Below are 13,207 nucleotides of genomic sequence, written 5' to 3'. Positions count from 1 at the left end.
GCTTCTCCACACTGGAGAACTCATTTGTCCATTCTTTTAGACGAAACTCAAGAGTGTTCATGATGTATGCTTATTTTGGGAGTTTTGTGTAATAAAACGAAGAAAGACGGAAGAATTGTGTGAATAAAACCTCCCTCGACGTCTCTATTTATACTAAAAGCTGTTTCCTAAAATCCGTCAGAACGGACGCACTCGGGAACAGGCGCAGCTCTTGCTGCGCCTCTTTCTCAGCTCTTTTTCTGTGATTTTCCGCGTTGGATCTTTCCTAAATTCCTCAACGAATAATTTCCTATTTATATGGGTTATTATTTTGGTAAATGCGTCAGGTTACCATATTTCGTGTTTCCTAATTTTGCGGGCACGCATCTCGAGACGATATCGACATTTTCGTCATTTTAGCACACTTGTCCATTTCTCTTTACTTTTTCTTTTTGGGGAATCATTTCACTCTCCATTTCAAACTTATATGTTTTTATTTTTTCTTTTTATAGGGGGTAACCGTCCCTACCGTCCGGTCATTTCCGACCAAATTTTTGCATTTTCATTGCTGGTCATATTTTTGCATTTTTCGAGTCATTGTTTTGCGCTGATTTAGGCCATGTGTACAAATATATGTTCTATGTGATTTCTGTGTGAATTTCGGCAGCATGACGACATAAACCGTCATCTACCAAACCTGTCCAAAACTAACCTGCAGGTACAAACAAAGCAACCCAGCAGCAAAGGCACGCATGCCATCATATATACAACCAAAAAAGGGGATATGTACACCAAACTGGGGGCTCGAGCCCCAAAACAAGATCCAAATGTCCAGAAAGTGGGTCCTAAAATGTATAAATGTCCAAAAATACAACCAAAAAAACAAGAAGCAACACGGAAGCTACTGCTGGTCGCCGTCTAGCTCAGCAACTCTCGCCTCGAGAGCAGCAACCTCGGCGTCGCGGACCTCGAGCTCCCTCAGCAGGCGAGCCGTCTCCTCTCGGGACTGGGCAAGCTCTCGCTCCAGCTCGCGCTCCCTCTGCAGACAACAAAACTGGCTCATGTCAATCATCTCAAACATAAAAGAAGATTAGAAAACTCAAAATGAAGTAAACGAAAGGTTCATACCTGACGTTTTTGGCCACCAGCAAGTGCCTCGACGGCAGTAGCCCGTAGCCGGTTGGCTACCCTTCACAAAGCCACGAACCGGGATGGCGCGACCTGCATTTCAAAAGGAAAATATTTAGCAATTAAGCAAACTCGAGCAAATGCGTTCTTACGCAAAACTACACGAGTTAGAAGACTCACCCTCCGAATGAGATGCTGCCACTCGTCTAGGCCAGCATCTCTCACCGCCACGTCAAAGTCACGTAGCTCGGAGGTCGTCGTTATCCCCGTCATGTCGGTGTACTCAAGGGTCTCGGGGTACTCTGGGGGCTCGATGCCCGCCGCCTCGACCTCCTGCAAGATCAGATGATTTCAGTTAACTGATGATCTTTCAATTCATCACATGCTCAAACAATCAAAAATGAAAGAGGGTAAAGCACTTACCACAACCGGCCAAGTCAAGTCAGCCTCCCTTTCAGCCTCAGAAGGCTCTCTAAACATCGTCCGAGGAGGATCGATGGGAACCGTCAAGACGTCCCGAGAGCACTGACGAGCCAAGCGCTCACCCAAGTACCACACATGACCCATCGACGTCCTCAGCAGCAGCCGGCTCCAGCTCCTAGGTCGAAGGACCTCATCCACGAAAGGAGGAGCATCAGCGTACTCCTCCCAAGGCCTAGGCACCCACTAGAAAAGCAAACGAAGGGTCATTCTTATGATCAGTTCTAAAAGTAGGAGAAATAAATACAGACAAATGTAAGGTGAAGCACTCACGCCGTCCAGCTGAAGAGCGTTCACCTCCCGCCGACAGACGTCGTGGAAGGAACACCGACTCCTTGTGCGACACATCACCTAATCGCTCACAACGGGATATGCCTTCTCCACCGGCTCCGTCCTCTTGGGCGCGAGGCCCGGAAAGTAGGAGTACACCCACGCCTGTAAAACAAGATAATCAACAACGTTCTTTCGTGATTTGATAAGAAAATGGAAAGATCTTTCATGAGAAGAAGTGAAGGTTCATACCTCCAGCAGTAGTCCAGGGCTGACGGCAGCAGGAGAAGTCCCCTTCTCCATCAACTCCGGACGAACCATGGCCCTCATGAAGCGGATGAGGACCGCAAAACCAGCAGTGACCCAGTCCCAACGGCCTAGGGAGCTCAGGTCAGAAAGAAAGGGAAGAAGCTTCGTCGAAAGCCTCTCTCCCTTGTCTCCGAGGTAAATCGAAGACAAGAATCACAAGAGCCACAAGCGGACTCTCTGCTCTGCAGTGCAAGGAGGAGGAGCCGTCTCCCTCCCCTCGATCACCACCAACGCCGGGATCTTCCCCGCGAAGTAGTCTCGAACGTAAGAACTAGGCACCAAGCCAGGTACGGCAGCCGCCTTCGGCGTCAAGTTCCAGCTGATCAGCCTCCTAGCCTCAGCCGAGTCAACCCTCATGGCTGTCTCCGACCACTCCACCACCTCAGTCCCACACGGCAGACCAGAAATCATGCCGTAGTCCTCCAACGTGACCCCCACCTCACCAAAAGGCATGTGAAACGTGGAGGTCGTGTCCCAAAACCGGTCCAAGAAAGCTCGGACGAGACTGAAGTTAGCCCGAAGCTTCCTCCTCGCAATATCCCTCCAAGTCTGCACCAAGGCGCCGAACGCTCCCCGCTCAATCGTGGCTCGCACCTCAGCCGACAGCCTCTCATAGCATCTTATCACCGTCGTGTATCCCAAGAACGACCTGATGTTCCCGGCCTCCTATGTTGATTTGAAACAAAGGCTATCTTTAGCTCAAATGAAGAAGAAAAGGAATGACAAACAGAAATGAAAGAAGATTAATGAAGAGTTATGAATCTTATTTACCAAGCTCTTCACCGTCCTGTAGGACAGGTGACCCTCCGCAGCCCAGAGCAGATGCCTACTCTCCCAAGTCTCAGCCCACGCAGGTGCTCCCCTCAGCTAGCGACCACCTCGTTCAATGTTGGCCCGTTTCGGGGCCTCCTCCTCCTCAGCAGCCTCCTCCTCCTGGACCTCGTCCTCAGCAGCCATCACCGCAGCGGTGAAAGCCTCCTCCAACGCCTCCTCAAGCACCTGAGAAGGGTCAACAACAGTGTCCACATCCATGGGAGCTCTCTCTGACGTAGAAGCCTCATCACCTGCAAAATTAAGGTAAATTTAGGCCGCGTCAAGTGACGACAAACCTTGATTAGGGGATTTTCGAGTTTTTGGAGCTCCGAAATCGCTCTTTTCTTGCCATCTTTGGCAAATTTCCCACAAACCCGTCCGCTTATGTGGTAACTTGGGTCAAGTCAAGCCTAAGTTGAAGCCTAGTCATGGGTTCGAGTGGGAATTTCGACAGCATTTCGTTATAACGACGATTATGCCCTAGAGAAGTGTCCTGAAAAAGCCGTCAAAAACCAAAATTCCGAGATGGTAGGAAGTTTACCCATCACACAAGGATTCCAAATATCAAGTTTCGTCGCAAATGGGCAGTCCTAAGGCTATTTTCGAAGCAATTTGCAGTTTAGCTGTGAAACCGTCTCAATTTCACTCAAATGCTCAAAACTTAACGAAAATTCGAAACAAATACATGGTTATGATCCTTATATTACCAATTAGCCATTTATAAAGTCAATTTCGCAAGGCAAAATCATTTGGGGGAAAAGCCCCAAATTTTCGACTAATTAGGGTCAAAAACCCTAATTTTGTTGATCCATTTGATCAAATACAGAAGATAAATGCAAGATTGATACACATACCTCGATTAGTCATGGCAAATGCAAGCTTTTGGATCAAATTTTGACAGAAATGGTTGGAATTTGAGAAAGTAATTGATATTTTATGTTTCGAACAAATGAAATGAAACCCCTGTTTCATCGGGTTTTTACGCAAAAAAGACACACCCAGGAATAGACGCAGCAGGTGCTGCGCGTCTTCCAGGGGACGCAGCTCTTGCTGCGCCTCTTCCTCAGCTTCCCTTCATACGAATTTTCAAAAATTCGTTATGAGTTCGTTATTTTGTGGGCCCATCTTTGGTGCGCCTCTTCCTTGATGCTACATCGCATATTTGGTCCGTTTGACGTATATTCTTCACCCGGATCCACATCTTCCAAGCCAACAGCAAATTATCGCCTTTCTTATCCAAGACCTAGCTTGTCACAACGAGCATTTCTTCTTTGACAGGTGTTTCGACACACCTTTATTCTGTTCCCCCAGCGAGAGTACACGGATAGACATTCCCTCTCGAGACATGGAGATCAGTTCCCGATTATGTTCCCCCAGCGAGCGTACACGGATAGACTTTCCCTCTCGAGACGTGGAGATCAGTTCCCGATTATGTTCCCCCAGCGAGAGTTCACGACCCACAATCACTCCCTCTCGAGACATGGAGATCAACATCAACCCCTAATTCTTTCCGAAGTTTGTTTGAAGCTGAACGCAAGTAGATTTCTCCCAGCAGTTCCAGACTGTGTCCTGCTGTCTTCTCCCAAAATCATCGTTTTATTCCCCAGTGAGAGTTTGATTGAGGACAGAGACAGGCAGATACCCCCAGGCGATCCTTCATCTCTTTAGGTAACCCTTTTCAGGATAAACCTTCATATCTTTTAGGTAACCCTTTTCAGGATAAACCCTTCAGATCTTTCAGAAACTTACCTTAATCTTTCAGACAACCCTTTAGATAACCTTTGGGATAATCCTTCCTTCAGCCTTCCTCCCTTCATATAATTCTTTATTTCTTCAGACACTTCAGGATAATCCTTTCAGTAATCTTCAGATAACCCCTTTTCAGTTAAGTCTCCTTTCAGTCCTTTAGAGAGAGTTGTCCTTCAGCCTTTCCTTTAGTGAGAGATAGCCTTCAGAGTTAACCTTCAGAAGTATTAAGAAGTTTCTTCAGAATCCCAGTGACCCCTAATGCCTTCAGACACAAAGTTATCTTCAGACCAAAGAGTTTTGCCGAAGCGTCTTGATCCGTTTCACCCGGGGTATCTCGGGTATGGTTTCTTCTTATGGTCAAGAGCTTCCTTACGTAGTCTAATGGACTTTAAATGACTCTCCCGATAGTCGACAGACTCTAAAATATTCCCGACGACAGTCCTTGGCTCGACCCCTTGAGCGCCTCGCGTCGCCATAGTCGTCAGGTTGTAATCTTCGATTGACCTGATGGCTATACTTTGACTTTCGCCTTGTCCAAGCCTCAGTCAAAGTGGGGGCTCTGTAGATACCTCATTTTTAAACCTCCCGCAAACCACCCAGTGATGATTGGGCCGCATGTTTGGTACGCGGAACGATTTGTGACAGTCCGTAAGTTTATCGTCAAGTGATCGCTCAAACAATTATGTCTACCTCTTAATTGTCATCTGCGTGCCGATACGGTCGTTTTGGCAGTAATTAGAGTACATTTGGAGTCCGGGCCTAAAACCGTCTTCATTTTCTGATAACCGTTAAAATGCCGAGTCGGAATGTTCTGGAATGTTCCGGATATTTCTATTCCATATTTGGCAATCTTTTAATTTTTGGCAAACTATTTCCCGTAATATTCACACGAAATATTAAGGAAAACAAAATTATTCCGTTATTTCATAAACTAAACACGGAAGTCTTTCTTCCGCAGGGGGAAACCACTTGGGAAAGGACGCAGCAAGTGTTGCACCTCTTCCAAGAGACGCAGTGCCTGCTGCGCCTCTTCCCAAGTCCTTTTCTGCGTATTTTTCGTATCTTTTCATATCTTTTCGAGATTCACTTCCAAAGTTTCTCCGAAAACCCTACCTCCTCCGTGTGATTAGTATAAATAGAGACCTTTGGTCTCACATATTTCTCAGGCGAGTGTCCGTCCTTCTCTTCTCCCTTTGCATTCTAGACCACGTTCTTACTTTTAGGCGTCTACGTGCTTGAACTTTCGACCACGTAAGCTCAGATCTTTCTGAGTACCAGCCTCGTTTTGCATGACCGACCAATTTGACCAACTCCACCATAATCAACTTTAATCAATCTTAATCGTTTTCCTCTTACGAGGGCACTTTTGTTACATTCGAGTCGAGCATCACTAATCGTTAACTTAGTTCATCTCGTTGCGTCAAACATGTAAGTCTGAGGGTGTAAATCTCTCTTTTATTTATTATTCTTTATTTTTGTAATCATATTGTAAGATTTATGTCGAAAATACAATTAAGACCGATTTATAAAAACCCTTTGTTTAAACCCTTTTTACGGATTAACAGGAGACAGACGTCGAAAAGGGACGCAGCAACTGCCGCGCCTCTTGGAAAGGACGCAGCACTTGCTGCACCTCTTTCTGAGGTTGCCGCCGTTCCTTCTTCTCTTCTTCTTCCTCCGTCCTCTGTTGATTTCGTCTTTATGTTTTCTCTCGTCTTTGTTTGTTCTTATTTCGTTCACATGATAATTTAACAATATTGTTCATCATCTTCATCATATAATTCATCATTAAATTCCCGACTTAGATCCCTTATAACCAATATTTGCGGGTTGTAGAAATTTGATTCATTCATGTTGGGTTTCTGGAATTCGAACTTTGATATATTCTTACTTGTTTATTCATCATTAGTTCATCATTAATTCATCATACCTAACTAATTAGTTCATTAATTTGTTAATATCTCGTTAACCTTGTAATTAATTCGTCCTATTTCGTTTGTTCCGTGTTTATCGCTTTCATGACCGTCAATCATATGTAAATAATCTATTAATCACTTCCATCTGAGTAGATAATATAATCAATCATTAAAATCACCAATTAACATTAACGATTTGCAATTCCGGCTTTACATCCAGAACTGAGCCAAGGAACAGACGTAGCGACTGCTGCGCCTCTTCCAAAGGACGCAGCTCTGCTGCCCCTGTTCCTGGCTGATTTCTGTCTCTGAACTCCCGTGTTGCCTTGACTTAGTTTATTAGTTACTTATTAATCTACTATTATTCGTATTATCGCCCTAATTCCTGTTCGTTAATTTGCTTATTTATTTCTTTTCTCAAATTATCCGTTTTAAATGTATTTTCGACATAAATCATTTAACCCGTTGTAATTATTGTAATTTTTCTATTGTTGTATTTTTATTGTATTCCTTTTATTGTATCACTTATATGCCTTCACATGTAATTGAACTTAAATTCCTACTTCGACCCAATTGTATGTTAAATTACGTGTTCACCGACTTAGTCTAATTCTCACATGTTAGGATTAAAACGTTGGATGTTGCATTGCATGCATATAAATCGACAATATATCGACTATAGACAATTTCCCTAATCATTAGTAGAGACCGCTATCGAGGGGGGCGGGCGGGATTAGGTGTTCGATCAAAAGAGCTTCCTAATACGTACCCTCACCCCTTACTCCAGATCTCTGTGAACATCCGTGTTCATTGGCATCCACGAGAGTCATTATAGAGATAGAATGCTAAGGGTAACGATTCTTGGTGTTCATGTCACTACTTTGTCTCTTGACATGACACGAGGTGTTCGAACGGTTTCCAATTTTCCACAATAAATTGGTGGCGACTCCACAAATGCAAACGCTTGTTCTTTCCCAAGCGCCCCCGTGGGCCCATTGTCCACAAGAACATTATAGTTCAAATCCGGGTGTCACATAATTCTAAAAAAATGAAATATTCTAATCCATTATGGTCTCTTGATACGTATTTGATTCTAAGCATTAAGTAGCCTCTAAAGCTTTGTTATCTCGAATTCTAGCAAATTCTATTAAGTACTAATCACTATAAGTGTAAGGGAATCGGGACGCTTTGATAGCCCTTATGATTAATATAAAGACATGTGTGAAATTAATGAATAGTTTACATTTGCTGTATTTTGTGAGGAGGAATAAAGCAAATGTAAACTATTGACTAGGACGGATGGAGTATATATTTTGTTTGAACCATATACTTACCCTTCAAATATAGACAATTTACTTACACATGTCATGCTTTTAAATTAGTCATTTCATTTTTGTTTTTTGTTTTTTTTGTTCAATTAATAAGATCGCCTTACATAATAATTAATCTTCTAATTATTTACACACAAAGTTCATTTTTATGTTTTTTCTTTCACAAAGCACATGTAATAATGTATACTCATATGATCATCTTATTTCTATCATTCCACCGTAAAGGCGTAAAAGATAAACCCATCTATATTTTTGGCCATTATAAGTAAACATACAATTTATTGACAACAAAATTCTAGTTTGTTAAATTTTAATTTTAACCGTTAATAATAGAAACTCTTAAGAGCTTTCTTTCACAATAATTTGACTCAAAAGATTTTGGGTTAATTCCCAAGTTTCAATGATGACTTCTATTTATAATCATAAGATCACTCTACCTTATGCTAATCTTTCAATGTGAGACAATTCTACTATTTATACGTAGTATATTCACAACACCTCTATTATTTTTCAATGTGGGACAAATAACATACTAAGAAATACACCATCTTTTTTACACCTAACTCGACATTCAACTTGAATCCCGAAATACGGACAATTGCTACTCATTATATCTAATAGTAGTTATATTTAATAACATGAGCAAATACTATATGTTAATATTCGTACGCTCAACATCCAATCCGATTAATAATTAGTAAATATTAACAAACTTATCTTATCTAGAGTCTAAAGTTTTTCGCACGTATATACTATATAGGTAACATCTGTGCAATTTTATCTTATTGATAACAAACTAATCTTATCTAAAGTTCAAAGTTTTTCTTACATAAAAAATTAACATTTTTTTTCTTGTGAATATTAAGTGTAGTTTTTAAGGGTTGGACTTTCCAGATGAAAAAAATGTTAAAACTTGAAAAATTAACATGAAAAACTAACATTATGTAACGTTACTTTTAAAGTTTATATAATAAGTATATTACTGATGTATGTTCGTTATTTAAAAATTTAGCTTAAATTTTTTAAAATAAATAACATATTGCTAAACTACTAAATCTGAGTAGAAAACGAGATGATATAACTATATATAATTATATAACTGTGAAACCAAAATCAAAAGTAGTATACAAATAAATTTTACTATTGTGGATGTAATAATACAAACTCATATAAGAGCTATCTAAGACAATACTTAAGAGATTCAAAAAATTTTGGGTTGATATTTAAGCTCCAAGGATGACTCATATTTATAATCATAGGATCACCCCACATTATATTAATTTTTCGATGTGAGACAATTCTACTATTTATAATAATCGGATCAGCACACTTTACGTTAATCTTTCGATATGGGACAATTCTACTATTTATAATAGGATGACCCCACTTTTTCTACTATTTATACATAGTATGTTCACCACATCTACATTATTTTTCAATGTGTGACATATAACATACTAAGAAGTACATTATCTTTTTCGGGGAAGTGATAATGACCCTCATAACTTTGTGCAATTGTGAAATTAACCCCATAACTTTCAATTGGAGTAATTTAGCCCCATGACTAACATAATAAGCGAAATTAAGTCCCTTTATAAAAATCTCACAATAAATTCAATTTATCTTATCAAAAATGGCAATTTTTTTTACCCTTTATTATATTTTTTATATTTTTTGTCATGAAAGTTGTTTATTCCGACTTCTTATTTTAACACAACTACCTAACAAAAAAATTTGCTATTGATTTTTTTTACAATAATTGTAAATTTTTTTTTGAAAAATTTGCACCTTATATAAAAATAATAAATTGTTTGATTTTATTAAAGTAATTTTAATTTTTTTTATCTAATTTATACTCCCTCCTATTCACCATTTTCTTCCCTATTTCCTTTTACGGATTTTTCACGTTTTCTTCCCTATTTCCTTTTTTGGGTTGATTTGTGTGGTCCAACTTCAATAGCATGTGAGGTAGTGTGTTTTATGTGGTCCAAATTCAATTTCTTATTTCTTGTGCAAAAAGGAAAGGGGAAGAAAATGGTGAATAGGAGGGAGTACTATTTTTTTAATTATTTTTTGTAAACTTTTATTCTGTATTTTTTTTATAAAAACATAAGCATTTCTAATTTTTGATAAGATAAATTGAATTTCTCATGAGATTTTGATGAAGGGACTTTATTTCACTTGTTATGTTAGTTATGGTGCCTAATCACTCCAATTGAAAGTTGTGGGGGTTAATTTCACAATTGCACAAAGTTATGGGGGTCAATCACCACTTGTCCGTTTTTAAAAATTCTACAAGTTAACCCTACTTTTTCTACAGATCACATGTGCATAAAAATATAATCCCTTAAGCAATCTTTTTTCACAATTTTACTCGATTACTCCCAAATTGTCATATCCACCCTCATTACCCTTTAATTAACCGAGTTTTTAAAGAAAAATCCAATAAGAATTTTGTTCGATATCAAAAAATTCCCAATAAGATATTCTAAATACCAAATAAAAGTACTCTATTCCGAGCATTATAATAATCAATCCCAAATTTGATTCATAGAGTTTATCTAATTAATAAACTTTTGTTTTCAAAACCTCATCAAATACCGACAAAATCAAAAATGTTGTAAACACAATAATAACTTACTCAAATTATTCAACAAATTGACACAATAAAGTTGGGTAAAATTAAGGAGTGGAAACTCATTTGTAAACATTGGACTTAATAATAGTGGATTTCTTTATTAATTATTAAACCCGATTTTTGGAAATTTATGGTAATGATACCTTAAAGAGATGATGATGTTAAGAGTTGACGTGTTTTTGGAGTAATCGAGTGAAAAATGTACTAAGAATGATAAATTTATGAACTAAGGGAGTATTTTGTGTGTATCTTGTAAGAAAAATGAATAGGGTTATTTTGTAGAATTTAATAAAACAGAGGGTTACCTTGTAGAAAATCTCAAAATTCAATTTGCCACGTCACATACTTAACGGACAAAATTGACGGAAAAAAAATTAAAGGTCACGGCAATGCGTATTAATAGAGTTGAGGGTTACCATTTGTGTTCTCTGAAAAGTAGGGTTACCACGTAAAATTTGAAAAAACACAGGGTTATCATGTAGAATAACCCAAACAATAATCATAAAATACGAGCAAGAGACATAAACAATACTTGAGAAATAAAAGAGAGAAAAAACAATCTCAAATTAATCGGAAGATAGCTTCAGTTTATCGATCCAAGAAGGAAGGATTAGTTTCTCATAATTTTCAAATCAAAAGTAATTAAGGTTCTAAAAGTGTTTTCTCAAATACAACTTGTTGAATGATAATAGAGATAAGAGCTAGATACTTAACCTAATAAAAATCAATAATAATAATAATAATTATTGTACTGGTACTGTGGGCGTTAAACATCGGCATAACCTTGTCCGGGACACTCTCTTCGACATCTGCTATAGATCTGGTATTTCTGCGGGGAAGGAGGTTGATATCGGTTTGGTTGATGGGCATGGTGGCTCTCTTCGTCCTGCGGATTTATTGTTTTATTCTTGGGACAGGGGGCGTGATGTGTGCGTCGACCTGACAGGTTCTTCACCCTTGACTCAGACTGGGTTAGCGGATTTTGTGCCGGGCCGGGTTGTCGGCCGATGTTCGCCAAATAAAGTGTGCTAAGTATGGGGATTTGTGCGCGGTAGCAGGTTATGGTTTCCTACCTTTCTCTTTCTCTTCACTTGGGGAGTTGAGTTCGGATCTTGTTGCCTTGCTCAAGCGGATCCGAAATTCTCGGCATCTCGGGATCTTTGGGGCTCGGGTAGCCGCTTACATTTTTACTCGTATTAGCTTTACTATTGCTAAGGGTGTGGGAGCCCAGATTGTCTCTCGGCTCCCCACCAATTTCATGTAAACCTTTTATTTTTATTATAATGAAAAAAAAAAAAAAAAAAAAAAAAAAAATAATAATAATAATAATAATAATAATCTGAAATTCTAAAATAAAGAAATAAAACGAAATAAGAAGAAACCCGACATAGACAACCTGTGACACGCGCGAGTCACCCGTGTCCATACGCATGTCGCGCCTAGAGCTGACAACAAACGCTGTTGCGTGTTATTTCTTCCGTGTTACATCTCCGTACCTCCGCTTGATTTGATGATTGTTGGGCTAGGGGGACATGCCACGTGCTCATGTTGGGCTTTACCTTATTCCTTTGCTCATTTAGAGCATGAAGAGCAAAGGATGGTCTTTATCACAAAATCTCATTGAAGAAGGCACGTATCCGTCACTTTGGAGTGACGGATACCATTTTCTCTTACAAATGACCCAAATAGAGGAGAGAGGGAAGCACATGGGGGTGCCTCCACCTTGTCCTCCCTATCCGTTTTGTGAGTGGTATTACCCGTCACTTGCTCCGACCTGTCTTCAACAAGACTAACTGGATCTTTATCCCTCTTAATTTTCTCTCTCATCTTATATTTTTGACACTTGATCCTCTCTTTCCTCCCACTCGTTTTTCTAGTATTTCCAAAAGTTTTACTTATAAATCCATACAATGAAGAGTTTCTTCTTCCTTTTCTTTGCTCCACTATATATTATTTACCATTTTTGTGCGTCAAATTCTTATTCAAGATGGACATATCCGTCTTAAATGTAAGACGAGGTCAAATATATTTATGTGAGATGAATAAGACAAAAGTAGAATACATAGTGAAAAGTAAAAACAAATAGCTTATACACCGATGTGAGATGATATTTGACCCGTATCCGTCTTAAGTACAACTACTGTTTTTTACCAATATTAAATAAATCATTTCATATAAACTAATCACTTAGAACAAACACTAAATAATCTACATTAATAAAAATTAACGTACTGCAATTTCGATTACTGTCATTCGTAATTGGGATATATTATATTATTGTAGGATATGGTTGTTATTTGTAGGATTCGATATGGAGTCTTGCTTGGCTTGTATGATGGACGCACTTTCATGGAATAGCGAAAAGGTAGGGTTTTCCCTACCCAGTTGTCTGATTAATTGAATATAAGATGACGATGGTTTATTTAATTGGCATGATATAATGATTATAGTGATTGTGATATATTGGATGATTTGGTTTGGTTGTGGTTCTCGAGGTGCGCCCTCAGCTGAGTGGAGTCATCCTCGGTAATGGCTTCACGCCCTTTATTCGCCCCTTGTGGTTCCCATCACAAGAGGGATGTGCACATTAATGG

This window comes from Silene latifolia, chromosome 7 (assembly GCF_048544455.1).
Source record: "Silene latifolia isolate original U9 population chromosome 7, ASM4854445v1, whole genome shotgun sequence".
Classification (NCBI taxonomy): domain Eukaryota; kingdom Viridiplantae; phylum Streptophyta; class Magnoliopsida; order Caryophyllales; family Caryophyllaceae; genus Silene; species Silene latifolia.
The sequence above is the reverse complement of the archived record's forward strand: the minus strand, read 5'-3'. Positions refer to the sequence as shown.